At 28.5% G+C, this 14853-nt stretch overlaps 1 pseudogene; it reads right to left on the reverse strand.

Annotated features, from left to right (window-relative positions):
* Positions 1-13504, reverse strand: part of LOC129313848 (probable LRR receptor-like serine/threonine-protein kinase At1g53440) — a 14870-nt pseudogene extending 1366 nt beyond the window's left edge.
* Positions 13505-14853: the final 1349 nt, after the last annotated feature.

A 14853-nucleotide genomic window follows, 5' to 3' on the forward strand; every position in this document is an offset into this window, starting at 1 on the left:
GTGCTTCAATCAGCAATTTTCCTTCAAGCATGCTAACCACGAAGGACATAGGTGGTCTGAGAGTTGGAGATGGGTTAGTGCATAGAAGTGCCACCTCCAGCATTCTCATGGCTTCTTGTGACGAGTAGTTTGAACCAAGACTTGGATCTACCAACTCAAGAAGGTTTCCTTGCTCTTGAAGAACATAGGCCTTCAATTACATGCAAGGCAAGTGTGTGTTTCATTAGAAGTTCAATGAAACCATAAATTTACATAGATGTATCATTGATTTTGTTTGCTAGAAAAAGAGACAACGATGTCAGTAGATTAACTTAAAAAAAAAAAGTTATTTGTCCTAACAAAATTGATTAAAGCATTAAGAATGAGGCACTATATATAGAAAAAAAAAATTATATTTGAAGGACTAACAATATCATAGAAAAATTAAAAATATTCAGAAAAAATTGTGAATTTATTTAATGTTAAGAATACTTTTTATTATTATTATTATCAAGAGTTTACATATTAATTAGATTTTGGTCTTACGGAAACCGAAGAACTCTTTGATACAAAACTGGAAGGAGGCAAAACTTTTATATATATTGAGCATCAAAGATGCAAAGTGTAAGACTAACCCAGTCAAGAAGATAAACAAATTCTTCTTTTGGTTTGTAACTTGTGTTGCTTTTTCCACTAACAATCTCTAAAGCAACAACTCCAAAGCTATAAACATCTGCTTTGTCAGTTAAATATCCTCGCATTGCATATTCAGGAGCCATATAACCATTGATAAAAAAACATGTAATGTTAGTAGCTAATCAGATCAAAGTCATAAAATAAGTAATGTGCAAAGTCCAAAGAGAAAAAACCTATTGATAATAAGGGACTGTTTATTTTATGTTTATAAAAATAAAAAACATTGTTTGGGTAAGTGCTTTGGATGTCAATGTTTTAAAATTGTTCTCATTTTTTATTTTAAAAACAAAGAGAAGGAAACGACTTAGAATTGTTTTCTTTTTTTCTTTTTAATTTTTAAAGTATATTACATTTGACCATTGTAAATTATCTTTAAATATGACCAACCACCATTATAGGTCATCATCATTAACCATTGTCTACGACTACTTTAACTTTAAAATCATCTTCAAATTAATATAATTAAACATATTTTCATTTTGTTTTTATTTTGGAAAACAATTTTTAAAATTTGGTTTACAAAACAATTTCTAAAAAAAAAAATGAGAACAATACAAAGCCTTTATAATATACCGAATTTGATCATTGATCTATTGAAAAGGTGCAATAAAATACTTACATTGTTCCTGGTACTCTTGTGCTAATATGAGTATTCTCTTCGTCATCAACTTGGCTAAGCCAAAGTCTGAGATCTTGGCATTCAAATCCTTATCGAGCAAGACATTTGTTGCCTTGATATCCCTATGCACAATTTTTAACCTTGATTCCTCATGAAGATAAGCTAATCCTCTTGCTATCCCCACACATATTTTCATTCTTGTAGGCCAGTCCAAGTGTAGCTTTTGTGCTTCATCACCTAACATTAGTATCAATTACATCTTAGTTCCAGAACCAAGGTGAAGAAAACTTCTAAATTCTATTTCATTTGTTATCTTTTTCATATAATATACATACTATATATGATAATTTTTATTATAGAGAATCCAAATTCTTACCAAAAAGTGCCTTAGCAAGACAATTGTTCTCCATGTACTCATATATCAACAACAACTGGTTTCCTTCAACGCAGCAACCATAAAGCTTGACAAGGTTTGGATGTTGCAAGCCAGATATGGTTCCAATTTCATTAACAAATTCACGATTCCCTTGCTTTGATTTAGATGAAAGTTGTTTTACAGCTATCACAACAGCATCTGATAATACACCCTGTAATTTAACCAATTGTTTAGTTATGGTTAAATATATAAATATGATAAGTCAAAAATTATTTACCTTGTACACCGGTCCAAAACCTCCTTCGCCAATCTTATTTTTAGGGCAAAGTTATTAGTGGCATCTTGGAGTTGCTTTAAAGAGAAATAACCTGTTCTTAGATTTAGGAGTTCTACATCAAAGAGTTATACAAATATAAAAGCAAAATTAATCCATTAGTGAAACTATAGATCAAAACAACCACGATCAAAACATATCTTCAACTATATTATACTAAAGGATCAACTAATATATTAGCTTTATTATTTTAGATTTTAATCTTACGTTTGTCTTCTGACTCTTTGCCGCCTAAGAAGCCCATCCTTCGCAGGACAAATAATATTAATATGAGGAACACGAATGATCCAACTACAATTCCAGCAATGGCTCCCACAGAAAGCCTAAGTTTGAAGTCTACATGACAAAGCATTAATGCTTACGATTCATATCAAAATCAAAAGGGTCTTCATGCACTTAGCTCAAATTTGAGATTTGACTAACTTGGGGTGACTGAGATTGCAGATATGAGAGGTCCATGTACATCGACAAGATTATAAGGAATAGTTGTAGTTCCTTTCCCAGCCCAGTATAAATGGATCTCTAAGGTGTTGTCTTTTACATCAATGTCATATTCCTTGACAATGCTATGACCAACACCACCAGCTTCCCTCATAATGTTGAAATCACGCAAATATTTCTTCCTCTATCAAGATTTAGGCACAAAATATTCAGCGTTTTAGAACTTCTGTTAACAAAGACATGAAAGCGTGATGAAGCATTATGAAGTAGCAGTCCTTTTAGAATTCATATTTATGATCAGGGACAAAGAGAGTTTATGATATGGACCTTGTTTAATTAGCCACATATATAGTCATCCGTTGAAGAGGTGTATGAACATACATGCATGGCAGTGATTGGTGATATTGAGACTTACTTGAATTAGAACATCAAAGATGCGCCTTCCAGGGCTGGTGAAATTATGGTCATTAGAAAACATGATCTCAGCAAAGTACAACTTGACTTTGTAATTTCCATTAAGCATGCAGAGGCCATGGTACTTGAGAGACAACGGGGAAAGGCGAGCTGTTTGGTACAAGTCTGAGTCTAGACCAATAATGTTAAGAGAAGATGTGTTTTTTGCTATGTAATCAACATCATATGATGTCTCTAAGTCATCATAGAGATAAGATCACGGTAAGTACAATCCTGTGCTGCTATAAGCCCATTTATCATTATCACTACCAAAAAAGAATGAGATACCCCCTGGAGTTGTGTCGTCGTCATATTTATTCCCATCATGTTCCACTTCTGGTCCTCCACAATTTATGAACAATGAATGGTCTGCATATATACAGGATGATGATGATGAGAAGATTTAGATCATGATCTCTTCTCTCATAAGAATATATATATATATATATATATTTGTATATATCACATGTCGTTGATATTTTAGTTTAAACACTCACATTTGGGTTTTCCTTCACAAGGAAGGCCCATTTTCAGGCAAGTGCGTCTGCAGCAAGATGAACAATAGTTTCAACAGATGAATCAAAAGTGTCATAGAATAACAATTGAAACGTACGGCATAGCCGTAAGCATATATAAATCTTACTTGGTGTTTGAAGATGCCAAGCTTGAAGCCAAGTTTCTGTGCGCGATAAAAATAATGTCTTATTGTTGCATAATTAATAATGCCTTTGAGAAAAGGAAATTAAACAAGTATAGAGCCAGAGAGGAGCTTACATATTAGTGAACTGATGACAGGTAGATGCGGATGCCTCTGAAAAATTGTTGTAAGATAGATCACTGCAAGTGCAAGAGAAAGTCAAAGTGGATTAATTACAAATGATGGAAAATTTAAGGACTAAAGAAGTGATTTATGGAAATTAATTTTAATAAAAATAGTAAGGGTCAAATGCCAAATCAGCTCTTAAACTATAGGCTCAAAAACGTCTAAGGTCCTAAATTCATTTTTAATTGATGCAATTTTTTCCTTCAACTTTTAAAAATAAAGCAATATCTCACTGCTAACAAAATTTAATATTGACTGTTAGTTGAACAGAAAATGATAGAAAAAAATTTAAAAATTACACAAAAAAGACAAAAAGTTACAGTAAAGGACTTGAAAATTACAAAAAATGATCAAGAAAATTTTATTGCTATTTTTTTTTGTAATTTTTGAGATCATTTTTTGTCATTTTTAGGCTGACTAATGGTCAAAGTCAACTTTTGTTAATAGTAAGAGCCAAATAGCACCATTTTCAAAAGTTGAAAAGGAACACTATATAAAAATGAGTTTAGAGTTTTGGACATTCATGGATTTATAGTTTAGAAACCAATTTATTCTTTTATCCAAATAGTAATGAGAAAGAAATTTAAAACAAAAGGCATGTACTGACTAATATTTATCTTTGTTTTCTTGTATCCATTCAGGAATTTTTCCACTCAGTTGATTTTCAGTTAGAAACCTGCATGCAAGATTAATAAAGATCAAGTAAAAAAGTGTAATTAAGTTCCATGAAAATTGAGTTATATGCTTACGTAGAATGCTCCCTTACATGTACTTTAGGGAGGTCAAGCCACTCATGGTTTTTGGGATTTCACCGATCAACTTGTTGAAGCTCAAGTCTCTGCAATTAATACAAATATTGTTTCATAAAAAGTAACTGAAAAATGAAAGAGAAAATAATAGTAATAATAATATATAAGTGATCATGTCTAAATTAAGAATTATGCTGTCGATTGAGGATTCTGGATTGGCAATGTATGAGGATAAAGCAACTTACAGAGTTTCTAAGCTTTCAAATTTACCAATGTAATATGGAATGGAGTCATTGATGGAGCGGTTTCTCAACACCCTGAGAGCAAAAGACAGTATGAAAAACAATAAACTTCATTCAAAGTAGTTCATTTGTAATATACACATTTTTACATTGCAGAAAATGTTTCTCAACTTACAAATATTTCAAGGAAATCAAATTCTCCAAATTAGGAAATTTCACTGTCGTTGGTACATGCAATTCAGATATCATCCTGAATCAGAAATAACACCAAAAGCATAATCAATTCAGAGGTTTGTGATTTTAAATTTTAGAGTAAGTAGGCAAGCGTGCGTATGTGCGCGCGTCTCTCTTTTCCATCAGAAAAGGATTATGGATAAAACTTTTAAGAAAATAAATGCCATGGAAAGCTCACGAATTATAATGTAAGAAGAACTTACAGATAAGTCAAATTTTTTAACCGAGATATGGTTCCATTAGGAATTGGGCCTTCCATCGATGTTCCTTGCAGAGACCTTGCCCAGAAATAAAAAAAGTCAAAACAGAAATTTAGAAAATTAAAACGTGGTAAAGGAAAAACTGAAAATGCCGAATCCATTTAGCTTTTTTAATATTTTTGTTTAGTCTAATTTAACTGCCGGAATAAGAATCACTCCTTTTATTATAAATTATAAGACATTTTTGAAAGAGATTCAGCAAATCAAAATATAAAACATTTTGAGAAGATTAAGATTTCATTGGATAAGCTTATTTTAATATTACCTTTTCTATATCAATTTAATAATTAATTAGGTGTAGATTTAAGGTTTTAAGTGTATTTAATAAAGTTTATTAGTATATTATATTTTTTAAAAAAATTATCTTATAATTTGAGATCAAAGAAGTATTTCATTTGTTTACTAACCTGCTCTAACATGTATAATATCTCATCAGTTCAATTTTCTTTCTCATTTTCACTCCACTCCCGTCACTATTGATCATTTAACCATTTGTTCAAGTTTTGATTAATTTTCATGAAATTAAGAATAAAATTTCACTAAAGTAGTACTTACTTTGTCTCAAATTATAAGATACTTTGAGAGAGTTTAAACATTTCAAAATATAAAATACTTTATCAAAAATAAGATTTTATTAATGACACTTTTTCAATAGAGAGAATGACATCCAATGATCTCTTAAAAGAATTATTCACAAATAGGACCAACAATAAGTTACCATTTGAGGAAAAACAAGTCTTTGATACCATTTTAACAATAAAAAATTATATTTCGCATTGGTTTTCGTTTCTGAATAATTCTCTTAGAAGTTCATTGGATATGATTCCCTCTTTTTAATATTACCCTTCCCATTTATTATCTCTCTTTAATATTATTCCATAAATAAATTATTAAATGAGGAATATTTTTGAAATTTTATTTTTTATTTTAAAAAGGTAAAATTATAAAATGTATTTAATAAATTTTATTAGTATATATTATTATTTTTTAAAATGTCTTATAAATTAAAACGGAAGGAGTATCTCTTCTCAAAAAGAAGGAAAAAAAATCATGATATAGGGAGTAAATTACACTCACAAATATTCAAGATTAGTCCAATTCCCAATAAAATTGGGTAATTTTCCCGATATATTGCTCCCATCTAAGGCACTACAAAAAACTAATGTTATGAGAGAGATTTAAGGATTTAAAAGAGATGAAAAAACATGGAACTGATCATAGGAATGTCAATTATGTCACTTACAGTCCTTCCAGTTCTGTCAGAACACCAAAACTTTCAGGTATTGCTCCTGACAAATTATTTCCAGAAAGAACCCTACAAATTTGTAAGCAGAAAACACGTCCAAAAGCATATGAAAAGTGAAAAACTATATGTTAGATTTGAATTCGATGAATTTGAATTACTTGAGTCCACCTACTCAATGAATATATCAATCATAGCTATTAGATGTCATCAATATTTAAAAATTATCAAGATATATTTTTTTATAATATTTTAAATAACCATCACGATCAAATCACTCTTAACATATGCGATTCCTAATTTGGAATCTAGTACAAAATCTCTTATATAAATGCCATGTGAAATGCTCGTTCATGCCGTACGTAGTTACAATATAATGCAAGTAAAATAAAAGGCATCATTGTAACGTAACATATTCTTACAATCTGCGTAAATTTTTCAATTTTCCGAGACTAGGAGGAAGAGCTCCTTCTAACAGATTATCTTCCAACACTCTGAAGAAAGCAACAACACCATAACGCCATTTCTCAATTCAGAGACTTATAAGCTTATTCATGATTTGCACTTACAGATCCTCCAGCGTTGTAATATTGCCAATTTCCCCAGGGATTGGACCACTGATTTGATTACCTCTACAATATCTAAAACACATTTAAGAGAAAAATATATAATGCATTCAGTCAAATTGTTTTGATATGGTTCATACATTTTGATCAGTACACTTACAATTTAACAAGGGAGAGTCTAGCGAAGCTCCTTGGGATGGATCCATTTAGATAATTGTAAGACAAGTCACTACAACATATCAAAGTTAGGTGTCAAAACATCAATTTCTCATCAGGCATACTACAAATCTATCTTATCCATATATAAACCAATAACGATACAAAAAATTGTTAAGTTAGAGATAGTAATTAGAGACAGCATAGTTGTCATATCTAATAGAGATGGCATAAGAGACTAATTATATTTTTAGATACAGAATTAATTTTAAAAAATATTTTAAAATATAGAGATAGATTTAGAGATGGATTATATACATCTCTAAAAAAAGTGTTGCCAAAATTTGTCTTGAATTCTTCATTATTCATTAAAAATTTAATTTTAAAATAATAAAAGTGTTAGAGACACATTTAGAGATGAATAAATTTTATCTTTAAATTAGTGATCTCTAAATCCATCTCTAATACTACTTTTATATTATTTAAAAAAATTAGAGATTGAATTTGAGACAGATTTTTTTTATGAATTTAGAGACAAAAATTTAGCCATTTCTAATTCTCTCTCTATTTTTTTTAAACTTCATAGTTTTATTTTTATTAATTTAGAGACTATTGAGATTAATATGTTACAGATGACATTATTTTTGTTTCCCAATGCATCTCTAATTTAAGGTTGAGACAAGATTCATGTCTTTAATTTTAAAATTTTTGAATTATCAATAATTTTAATACATGTTTAAAAGATATTAAGATGAAAATTAATTTTAAAAGATGTAGAAACATTTCATCATTTTTCAGTGAGCTTTACACTCAATGCGAGAACAACAAAAATTCAAGGTTTATGTTCATAAATATTTATATTCAAAATTTATAAAGTTTTTGAAAATATTTTGCATGTTATTTAAATCTCCCCCCCTTTTTTCTCGAAGTTTAACTACTCTCATTTATTTCTAAACTCATATTTAGTATTTATTAATTTACTCTTTAACTATAATTGATTGAAATTTGTGTTTCTTTGGTGTTATTCATATTTTCCTGTACTTTTATAATATTTAATAATTTTTACTAAATGAAAAAATTATTTTGAAAGAGGTCACAAACAATATTTTATAACAAAATATTAAAATAAAAATTAAAATAAAAAACCCCAAATCATCTATGAAATTGAATATTGAGAAGAATTAATAAAAAAACTTATGTGAAATTACTATAAGTAATATTTAAATAACTTGAATTAATTCTATTATATATATATATATGAATAATGTTCATTTTTAGCATAGGACGGAGGGAAAAAATAATTTTGGGAGTATATAAAAATAATTATTTTTATTGATATATAATATAACATAAAATTATATAAATCAAATAATATTTGATTTGTTATAAATAGAAAAAGTATTTGATTTGTTATAAATAGAATAAAGTATTAATATTATATATATAACATATTTATAGAATTTAGAATTCTAAATCTGTTCCATATTGAATAAATTTGATAAAAATAATTTTTTAAAAAAATAATTTTTAAATCTAAAAAGTCGTAAAAAAATATATTTAAATTAAATAAGTGAAAATAATAGGATTGATAAAAAAAAAATCTAAAAAAATGAGCTATGATTTAACTAGCTATAGTTATTATTAAGCTATAATGAGTTATATCCTTTAAAGTTATGCCACTTATGGTTGGAAGAATACAGTTGGAAAATGATCTACCCTATTTGGTCCTAGTGTCACTTAAGCACAAGATCTTGGATTCAAGTTTATGTTAATATAAAAAATACTTTTAGAAAAGTTACCCCCAATTAGATGGACAATACTTGAATCTAACATAGTTAGATAGCCATATAAAAAAAATCTACCCACTATAGTCTCACTGAGACTAATGATTCACAATTTAACCGCTAATCTGATTCACATATCTAGTCCATCAAGTATATGATCACTTAATAATAGGATTTTAACTTTTCAAGGACCACCAATTCACCAGTTTTAGCAAATCACAAAATAATTATGTGAAAATGACAATTAAGGACACCATAAAATCATTAATTACAATTAGAGACCCTGAATATTGAAATCTCAATAATGAACCATATTCCTTACTTGAAATTAAAAATATATGAGTTTAAAATTAAGAAAAGATACTACTAAAATTACTATTATGAGTTAGAACTATTTTTAATCATAATTAGAAAAATTAGGATCATATTTGGGAATGTGTTGTTTCCCAGTATGAAACTAAAAATCACTTGTGAAACTTTTAAAAAACACTTACAAATATATGATAATTACTTAAAATTTATCAGTCACTTAGAAATATGAAACCAATTACTAGTAAATTTTGCGCTTGTCAATTATAGGTAAATCACTTAAAAATTCAAGAAAAGACAATGTAAAATTACTATTATGGGTTGGAACTATTATTAATCTCAATTTAAAAAAACCAAGATCGTAAGTATGGGTTAGGACTACTAAAATTACTATTATAAGTTGGGAGTATTGTTAATCTTATTCCAAAATGTAGATCATGATTTTCCCAACTTAAATTAACAATAGTCCCAACCCATAGTAGTAATTTTAGTAGTATCTTTCTTAATTTTAAATTTATATATTTTTAATTTCAAGTAACGACCATGCTCCATTAGTGGGATTTAAATAATTTAGGGTCCCAAATTGTAATTAATGTCCTTATTTGTTATTTTTCCAATAATTAATGTGAGCCCAAATATAAATTACCAAATTCCAACACTTAGATCACAAATTACCACATCAATTATTCTTAGGAGTGTGTGTACACGCTTAAATATTTATTATATCACTCACATAGTTTCCACTTTCTCCATATTGCCGAAACTTTCAGGTATTGACCCTAAGAAATTATTTTCAGAAAGATCCCTGTAAATTTGTAAAAAAAAAAAAACAAATCCTAAGTGAAAGAAAAATTAGAATTATAATAATGTCTAATTTTAAGTAGTTCCAACTCAGAATAGTAGTTTTAATAGTGTCTTTTCTTAATTTTAAAGTCATATATTTATAATTCCAAATAAGGACCATGCTCATTATTGATATTTAAATAATTCAAGGCCCCTAATTGTAATTAATGATCTTATGGGGTCCTTATTTATCATTTTCTCAACAATTAATGTGAGCCCAAATATAAATTACCAAATTCCAACACTGAAATCACAAATTAGCACATTTCAAACATCAAATTCTTGGGAGGAGGGTTGTAAACATTTATTATATCACTCACATAGTTTCTACTTTCTCCATATTGCCAAAACTTTCAGGTATTGACCCTGAGAAATTATTTTCAGAAAGATCCCTGCAAATTTGTAAACAAAGAACACATCCTAAGTGAAAGCAAAATTAGAGTTATATTACTTATTAGAAAAATCAGACGAGACATCCTTCCAAATTTCAGGCCATAAGGAGTTGGGGGTGGCATACGCGTGCTGGCACCTTCTCGGCCCAACAGTGGGCATTGTCTGCACTTGCTGGAGGTTGTTTTCAACCTCCAAAGGGTCGATCCATGGGTCTAAAACAGATTATTCGGATCCGACACTATAAAACAGAGATTTTAAGCAGTTCTCGAGCATCAACGGATGTTTAATTTTATGATGTGGAGAAGATTTATAATATGCTCCTATCATTGATTTGAAGCATAAACAAGGAAGAAAATAATTACCACATTTCAAACTTGACAATCTTAGGCATATATACACATTTATTATATCACTCACAAATATTCCAATTTCTTTAGATTGCCAAAACTTTCAGGTATTGTCCCTGAGAAATTATTTGCAGAAAGATCCCTGCAAAATTTTAAACAAAAAACACAAATTAAAAGCAATATATAAACCTATCTATATGTTAACAAGACATGTGTTACTTAATTACAATCCAACTAAGATAAAAAGAAAATAATTTCTACATAAAATGTTCTTACAAAAAAATCAATTGCTTCAAATTTCCCAGACTAGAAGGAAGAGGTCTTTCTAACCGATTACCTTCCAAATCTCTGCAAAAATAAGCAAAACCATAGAGCCATTATTTCTCAACAGAGCACCAAATTCCAAATCATTTGGTACATAAAATATTCTTACAATTTTCTCAGCTCTTTCAAACTTCCAAGACTTGAAGGAAGAGTTCCTTCTAATTGATTACCGTATAACACTCTGCAGAAAGAAAAAGAAAAACCAGAAAACCAATATATAATACAAGTTACGTTACATCGATCAAAATTAATTACGTTTCAGATTTTAAAGATCAAATTCTCAAGCATTTTTTTTTTCAAAAGAAAAATTATCACTCACAGTTCTTGCAGACGGGTAAGATTCCCAAACTCATTCGGTAAAACTCCATGTAGATTCATATTCTGCATTGTGCTGTCATAATATCAAAAAGCTTATCAATAAAATGCTTACAACAAAGAGCGGGAATTTAAAATAAATTCGGTTATAATGTGTTTGAACAATAATTTTATTGTGATGGCATGACCTTATAATTAATATTATAGTCATATATCCCCATGTCGTATATCAACTAGTTGTAAATAAAGAAAGGAACATACACAATAATAAATAGTTAAGAAAAGCGGTGCCAATTGTGCATGCAATTTGTGAATTTTTAGGATACTCTGTTTTTAAATATAAGAAAAAAATAATCAATTCACATAGTTTAAAAAAGTCAGTTAAGTATAATAATTATGTCTAAAATAAAAAAATGGACTAAATTATCTCTGTAATTAATGAAACGTACAAATTTACCTAGTGAAAATAAACACTAACTTTATGAGGGACAATTTAAAAAGTATGACAAATGCTTTTTAAAATTTATAATTTTGTTTATAAATAAAAATAAGATATATATATATATATACACACACACGCACGCACGCACATGCACGCACACATATATAATAGTTTTTTTTTAATTCGAAAATGGAGTTGTAATCTTGAAGAGTTTCATTGTATGTTTAGTCAGTTGGTGTCTGCACGTCCAATTCTTAAACAAATGAATTGAAAATATGTAACCTTGAAGTATGTCCTGTCAAATTGACTTAAGTTATTTTAATAGAAAAATAGACCAAATGTATACATTATTTCATAAAGTTTAATATGGGGTTAAAGCCACCCAATCTGGGATGTGAAAAGGGGCGGAGAAGAAAGGAAAGGAAAGAAAAAACAAAAAACATGAAAAATTAAGATCGTGGGCGTGCAGCCTGAGATTCTAAAAAAAGTATAAGCCCAGGTGAAAAAAAAAGGGTAAAATAAGTGATTTAGAATGAACAATTTAAGCAAAGGCAAAAAAAACTTAGAGATAATGACATTTAAAACCTTTTTAAGAGAATTTATCACAATAAGAGCTCATGGATATTGTCTTGTAAAAAAATATTATTATTATTAAAAGATGAACCTTATTAAATTTCTAAACAAACCGAAAAAAATCTTCCAAGTGAAAACCAAGTGAAAACCGACAACGAAAATCATCCAAAACATGATTAAATAATTTATAACTTGTACTCTGAACCCAAGATTTTCATTTTATAATCACAGCGAAAAAATCCATATTATAAAACCTTAAATAGTATATATACATACATATTTGTAACATGGCAAATTTTTCCACTTTCGAAACTGCAATTACAGAAAATATTGTCATTGTTGCTCCTTGTTGCATCAGTACTCATATTTAAGCCAGCTCCATCTATACAAGAACGTTGAGTCACCTTCCAATTCAAGTTCTTTATCTTCGATGATATTGCTCGTAGAGCTTTCACTGCATCAAACAAAAATCAGTTTTTTTTTTGTTTTTGCCCATTCATCATCAAGTATAATAAGAAACTCAGTATGTGTGTGTTTTTTTAATGTTCATAACCATCTGTAAACCTTTTTCGTTATGCAATATCAAAGTAAAATGAAATAGCTTAATTGTGTGGATGAGATGAAGTATTCATTACAATAATAATTGATTTTTATCAAACTAACTCTTGTCAAATAGATTTTTGATAAACTAAATTTTATCTAACAGAAAATCAAACAGACACTGACTATTAAGATGTAAGAAACAAGAATGTGAAGAAATAATAAACCCTCATCTTCTGGTATGAGTTGAGCATTCGATCCATAGTCCATGAAAGTGCTCAAAGCGAAGCATCCAAATAGGAAAAGGTAGAAAAGTTTAGAGCTTGGAATGGCAAACTCCATTTTCCAGTAGTAACTTTGGCGGGAATTTTTTGAGAGGCTGTGAAGAAAGAAGAAGACGGAGAAGAAGAATCACACAATAAAAGAAAAGGAAAGAGTTTAAGAAGAATGTGACAATGGAAAATAGAGGGAAGGCAAAAAAAAAAATGGAAAAGCAAGTCAACATTTTTACAAGTCTTCTGCTTTAGAGGCAAAAGAAAAGAAGCTTTTGGCAAAACCAAGAAATAAAAAGCTTTGAATATATAATTGCAACTAAAATAGTGCATGCTTCATAGGTGATGTGACTTCTCCAGAGAAAAATTAGTTTTAATTTTAAATATTTGGTATATCAATTACCAATATGTATAAAACAGACACATGTATAAGTAATTATGAGTATCTATCTATTTATATAACTATAGTGAGTTGCAATGTCATAAAAATCTAAACCAGTCCAAGCATGCAATAGTTTGATTCATAGTGAGGCTCGTTATCATTAAATTAATATATCTTTTTATGTTTTGAAATGATGTGAATATAAAAATGAATACATACACGCACACAAGTATAAAAGTGAAATATTTATCACATGCCAAGAAAAAATTATGAGCGAACTAAAATTGATGAGTGGTAGAGGTTTTTGTCACTTAAGTAAGTAGTTGGAGGTTTGAATCTCAATTTTTGTTTATGTAATAATTTAATTAGGAGAAATCTACCAATTACTTAGTATCTTGGGTAAGTATGAGGATTAAGTTTACAATAAAAATTTAAATATTTTAGTAATAAAAATATAGATAAATAATTATATGTGTGTATTCATGTGGACTAATATTTGTCTATATTATCAATAAAAAGAGTTACATAGATGAAAAATTATTAAAAATTATGAGGGAAAAAATAAAAGAAGGAATATTTGATTGAGCTTGAAACTCCTCAGTTTAAGCTAGAGAGTACTTGATTCAAATGTTCATGAGTTGAGTTTGAGTCTTTATATATATATATATATATATAATTGTATTAAATAAATATGTTAAAAGTATCTTCGAAATACTGAGGTTGTCATTGATAATATTGTCCACTGCTAATAAAAAAAAAAGTAGAGAAATATTAGAGCTTTCCACTTGCATTTCCAGCTAGATGAGTGGATTTGGTCGGCCATGTCGTTTACATGTTGTTGATAAAAATACGATGATAAAACTTTTAGTGTTTTAAATTTATTTTAATTATTGATTTGATATTTTAAATTTAATTTTTAATGGTTTGGTTTTTTGTATTTTCTACCTAAATAATTATTCATTTGTTCATTAATCAGTATGGCTGCCATTAATATTCCGTTAAGAGTGTAACCTCTTTTTAAAATAATAAAGATCAAATCAATAATCAAATTAAACTTAAGGGACTAAATTGATAATCCCTCTATTAAAAAATATAAGGCAATTTTTAAGATGTTGGATGTTTAAAAATATAAAGTATTTTAAATTTTTTAAGGTGTAA

Source organism: Prosopis cineraria, unplaced genomic scaffold (assembly GCF_029017545.1).
Source record: "Prosopis cineraria cultivar Desert tree isolate PC_DT_omini unplaced genomic scaffold, ASM2901754v1 PC6, whole genome shotgun sequence".
Taxonomy (NCBI): Eukaryota; Viridiplantae; Streptophyta; class Magnoliopsida; order Fabales; family Fabaceae; genus Prosopis; species Prosopis cineraria.